This window comes from Talpa occidentalis, unplaced genomic scaffold (assembly GCF_014898055.3).
Source record: "Talpa occidentalis isolate TD23 unplaced genomic scaffold, MPIMG_talOcc4v2.1 talOcc4.7, whole genome shotgun sequence".
Classification (NCBI taxonomy): Eukaryota; Metazoa; Chordata; class Mammalia; order Eulipotyphla; family Talpidae; genus Talpa; species Talpa occidentalis.
This window is the reverse complement of record NW_023605083.1, coordinates 62,962,946-62,968,624: the sequence shown is the minus strand read 5'-3', so window position 1 is coordinate 62,968,624 and position 5,679 is coordinate 62,962,946. Positions and strand designations below refer to the sequence as shown.

The window sequence follows — 5,679 nt, the reverse complement described above, 5'->3', positions numbered from 1 at the left end:
CCCGGCCTCCGCCGCCGCTCCGCCACCCCAGCCGCCCGCCCGCACTCTGCCGAGCGCCGCCTCGGCTGCCCCGGCCGCCGCGGCCACAGTTCCACGTCAGCCGGCGGCGCCCCCGCGCAGGCGCACAAGGCGCGGCGGCCGCAGCCACTTTCTTGGCGACCGTTGTCAAGGGAGAGGACGCCGCGGCGCAGCGCCGCTCGGGTAGGTCACTGCACGCCCTCCGGAGCCCGGCGGTGGGAGGGCGTTTTCCTTAGTCGGGCCGAAGGGGTGTTTCTGTGTTTGAGACGCGCTTAAGCAGTGGGCGCAGAGCGCTTTGCACTCCATCTTTTTGACTTCAGGACTTCACCTCCTGCAACTGGTTGACTGGCTCTCTTGTCAGGGTGGCAGCATTCTAGGTAGGAGCGCGAGGGTTTAAACCCGGCGCCCCAGCCCCTGCCGCTTCCTCTCAGTAAGCACCTGCTGCCTTTCAAAAGGAAGATGAACCTGGAGATTCTAGGGAAACTTAGAGTTGATGGCCGCCTAGCTCAGGGTCGCTCAGCCTGTTGACTGAGAATGGCACTGTTGACATTTGGAACAGCATTATATTTCGTCTTGCAGGGACTGTTGTATGCATTGTAAGATGTTTTACAACACCTAACCTTTACACACTAACGGCCAGGGGTAGCAGCACCGCAGTTTTGACAAGCGCAAATGTCTCCAGCTACTCCCAATCGTGTCCTGAATGTAGGTTTGCCAGGAAAATACAGGTTGCTCAGTTAAATTTGAATTTCAGATAAATAATACTTTTAGTATAATGAAGTCTGAAGCATTGCATAGGACAATACCGCAACATGAAGAAGTTTGTCTCAAAAAAAATCCTGTATCTGTTGAGTTTTTAATGAGTCTCTATTGTGAGCTATGTACTGATTGAGGCACAGGGGATACAGTGGTGAGCAAGGTAGATAAGATCTACTATCTCACGGAGAATATATTCTTGTGGAGGATGATGACAACAAGCAAATAAATTTTAAGCTAAAGAAATAAACAAGGTAATAATATATAACATCTATGTCATGCACTGTATATACATGCATGTTTATACACACATGCATGTATGTATATATATTTACATAAATAAATATATAATATAGAACACATAAGAAAGTCACCTAACTTATTAGAGTCAGGGACAATTGTTAGGATAAATTTCAGGGGGACTTAACATCTAACTTGACTTAAAAAGGCATATGGGGGGGAGTGCAAGGGAGGGGCTTAGGAATAAGGAACTTGTGAAGTACTTAAAGGAAGAAGTTGTCATACTGCCTTGAAATAAAGTGGTTTCTACATTACTCAATGTGGTCATGTTACTCTTACCCAACTTTACCATCGGATGTTCAAATAACTAACATGGCTGTCAGGATTCCGTGACAGTCTAGCTTTTCACGTGTTATGTTTTTGCTTATACTGGTCCTTTTACCTGAAATTTCATCTCTCCCTCCCTGCCATGCCCTCCAATTCTCTATTTTCTGTGGAACTTAGCCAAGGAACTTAGCTTAAGTATTTCTTTACTTGGATTTTTCCCTCCCCAGGTAATAGTCCCATAGCTGCTTTAGAACTTCACAGTTAAGATCAAACTAGCCCAGAGGATACTCAGTTTCCATCAGGTAGAACCTTGGCCTTTGACTTTTATCTTATTTCTTCTGAGCAGCAAACTCACCATACCTTACCCTGGAGAAGTGTCCTCAGCAAACTACGTTTCTCCATCCCTAGCTGGCTAGACGTGAAACTCTGCCAATAGAGGGCGCTGGAGGCACACTGCAAGCAAGGCTGGAATAGGAAAAGGAACATTTTTCTCCCCTCAAAATAAACTGATCAACAGGCAGAGTACCCTGTCCAGCTCCATTTCTTTGCTACCACATTGGTGATAGCTCCTGTTCTGGATTGAGTTGTGACTCCCCCCAAAAGATGCATTCAAGGGCCTCCCCAGTGGCGCAGCGGTTGAGCGCTGGGTTGCGAAGCTGCCCGCGGCCTCTGCAGCGCCGGTTCGATCCCCGGCTGCTTCCCGGCCACCGGCGGAGGATCCCACATGGCGCGCAGACCCCTCCTGCCGCCCGCTGCTCCCCTCAGCAGTGTACTTCGGTCCTTCTGCCTGCTCTGCTCCCCGCTCTGGCTCTGGTGAATTCTCTCACCCTCCCGCGCTTCTGACTGTACCCAGTGCATGTAAAAACAAACAAACAAACAAAATAAATAAATAAAACATGCCTCTCTTAAAAAAAAAAAAAAAAAAAAAAAAAAAAAAAGATGCATTCAAGTCCTAACCTCCAGTGCCTGTGAATGTGACAATTAAAAAGGGTCTTTGCAGATGAAATTACTTTAAATGAATTCACACAAGATTGGGATGGGCCCTAATCCAATGACACACACAGGAAAGAGAAAACAAAGACACACACAGGAAATACATCCATGTGAAGACAGGTGCAGAGGCTGGAGTTATGCCATCACAAGCCTGGGAATGCGGAGGATTGCCAGCAACCACAGAAGCTAGAAGAGAGGCCCAGAGCAGATTTTCCCTCAGAGGTCCTAGGAGAAACCCACCAGCCCTATCAACACCTTGACTGTTGTGTTAAGCCACTCAGTTTGTGATTACTTGGTAGCAGCCCTGGAAAATTAACACAATTCCAGTCAGTATCTTTGTTCCTGGAGTGGTTGCAGCTGTTACTTCTCAGCAGAGTTAGTTTCTTCCCCACAGTACCAGTGTCCGGTGACAATCATACTCTCAGAGCAAAAGAAGTGATAAATACATGTTTGATGGGGGCAGGATTTCCTTTTGGGGTGATAAAATATTCTGGAACTAGATCATGGTGATGTTCCTTCAACATAGTAAGGGTACTGAAGGCCACTGAATTGTACACTTCAAAATGGTTAGGACAGTATTTTTCTATGTTTATGCACAATAGAAAATAATTTTTAATAGTAAATGTGGAAAAGGGTCACTATCCCTAATGCTGAGAGAAAAGTAAACAAATAAGGAACTTAGAAACTCAGAGGAAGCTCTTGTCCCAAGTCTAAGATTATTTTTTTTATCACAGTAAAATGCACCTAACAAAATTTACCATCTAAACCACAAAAGGTCAGGGAAAAACTAAATAAAAATTTAAAAAAACACAAAAGCTTCATGCCAGACAAGGATCAGAGAGATGCTGGACTTGCTGTGGGAGGATTTTGGTCAGAATTACCCTTCCCAGATACGTGCTTGTGTGTATGTATGTGTCTACACACATGCATGTATTGCTCTTGAACTTCCTTTGATGATATCAATGGTCTGCTGGTGTGAGCTAGGTAGTTTGTGGAGTTGAAATACCCAAATCTCATTGCCAAACCCTTTTTTAAAAAGATTTATTTATTTATGCATACAAGAACTGGGGTACAGGCCAGATATGTGGGAGGGTGAGAGGACTCACCAGAGACAGAGCAGGGAACAGGACAGGCAGATTGACTGAAATACACTGCTGAGGGGAGCAGCGGGCAAGACAGGAGCGGTCTGCTGCGCCATGTGGGATTCTCCCTGGCTGGCCGGGATCACACTGCAGAGGCTGCACAGCTTCACAGCACTGTGCTCAACTGCCTGCACCACCAGGGAGGCCTGCCAAACCCATTTTCAAATGTCATGCTTGTAGGAATATAAGCTCACTTCTTCTATCTTCATATATACTGACTTTTAAAACATTAATACCAATTTCTTCCTTATGTTTCTTTTAGTCATCAATTTGGAGAATTGGGACGGGTTGGTTCTGGCAATATTACTTCCAGTTCTGGGTTTTTGGGTTTGTTTTTTTTTTTTTTTAACATCCACTGCCTTTTACTGTTCAGCCCACTCAGCAGCTTCTGTGAATTAACTCGTTTTCCTATTAATTTCCCCCGCTCCTTTGGCATTCTTATTTAGGGCAAGCAGAAAATTCACACCGTTCACACAGCCCTCTCCTGGACCTGCTAGGTCACCAGGGAGGCAGAAGCCAGCTGCTTACTTATGACCTCCGGAGAACCCAGATAAAACCCTGCAGATCCAATATCATGGAGGGGACTCCTCCTGCTTCCCCTATCTCGGAAATGACGCCGAAGTACCCAGCAAAGACTATATTGGTTCCAAAATTATCCACCAGAGGGTGCTACACAGCCGGTTACAGATGTCTGGTGGCTATTTTTCTTAGGCTTCCTTCAGAATTCATGAATGAAACTATATTTAAAACCAAGCATCTAAGAAGGGAAAATAAACCTGATTTCTTGCATAGATAAAAGAGGAAAGCTAAACATAGCCCCACTCCTTATGCTTCGTAAGGGGATAGTGGTAATTAAGAGAATTGGGCCAAACATATAATTTAAACACTTGGCTTTGGCTCTGTTTTTAAAAGGAAAAATATTTGCAAAGAAACATCTCCAATGTTTTTGTTTCAATAATCTGTGAAGTTAGGTAAGCAGTCACTTCAGAAATATTCTCCATGATAACGTTTTACACAGGAAGCTTAAGGACATGTCAGCCTATAATTATAATGCCCTATAAAAGTTCTACAATTATAAGACCCACTGGATGGCTCTGGATCATGGGCAAGAGAGATAAAGATTTGGGAGCCTTTCCTCTACATGTGGACTTTGCTTTTTCATTTGCAGCAGAAAGCATTCTAGTTAATACAGACACCTTTAAAAATACAGGAGAAAATAGACAACTCCAAAAGCCTGAGACAGAAGAGATGAGAGCCAAGCACATTAACCTTTGGTAGGAAGAGAGAAATTTTCTTCATCAGAGCAGGGAGAAAAGAGAAGGTAGGTACAAGTGCAAAGAACTTTGTAACTTTCTCATGAAAAGATGAAGTCTCTGGTCTAGTGGCTTCTATTTTCTCAACAAAGCCTAAGATCAGATCAGATCGGGCCTCCCTGGTGGTGCAGGCAGTTGAGCACAGCGCTGTGAAGCTGTCCACAGCCTCTGCAGTGCCGGTTCTATCCCCGCCGGCCTCAGAGAAACCCACATGGCGGTGCAGACCTTGCCTGTCTCACCTGCTGCTCCCCTCAGCAGTGTATTTCATCAGTCTGCCTGTTCTGTTCCCCGCTCTGTCTCTGGTGAATCTCTCACCCTCCCGCGCATCTGACCTGTACCCTGGTTCTTGTATAAATAAATAAATCTTTAAAAAAAGACTTTTAAAAAATCAAATCATATCTTGAGGGTGGAGAACAGAATGGGAAAGTATAAACCTGTTATCATGCAGAGTGAAAAATCAAATTTATGGGGCACTTGCCAGAGTTGCTGGACAGACTGCATGCTTGTATGTTGTTTGTGATAAAGTAAAACCAGTCAGTCTGGTTGTGTGATTTTTCTTTGCAATAATATTTGGTTGCTTATCAGAAGATGTGAAAAAACAGTGCTTGGTTTTATTTGGGGTTAAGGTGGTGCAGGCTGCTGATGGGGGAGGAGAGGAGTGAGGAAGCTGAAGACATCTGCCAGGGAGTAATTATAATGAAGCAACACAGAATCTTACCTGAACTAAAATTCATACTCACTATGATAGTGGTTAGCAGTGGCCAGAAAGTCAAAACCAAGGAGAGAAGAGAACATAAATAACAGCTCCATGAGATTACTAAGATTGAGCTTTATGCTTGGCCAACTCTGCCAGCTCCTCCTTCCCCTCTCTTCAGTCCTGACAAGTGCAA

General features: G+C 44.7%; 1 protein-coding gene across 1 annotated transcript in view; it reads left to right on the top strand.

The window, feature by feature from the left end:
- The first annotated feature begins 182 nt into the window (after positions 1-182).
- PTGR1 (prostaglandin reductase 1) overlaps positions 183-5,679 on the top strand; it is a 29,153-nt gene continuing 23,656 nt past the window's right edge. The window contains exon 1 of the mRNA XM_054689231.1: positions 183-201. The gene's annotated coding sequence lies outside the window, so the exon portion shown is untranslated. The remainder of the gene's footprint in view (positions 202-5,679) is intronic.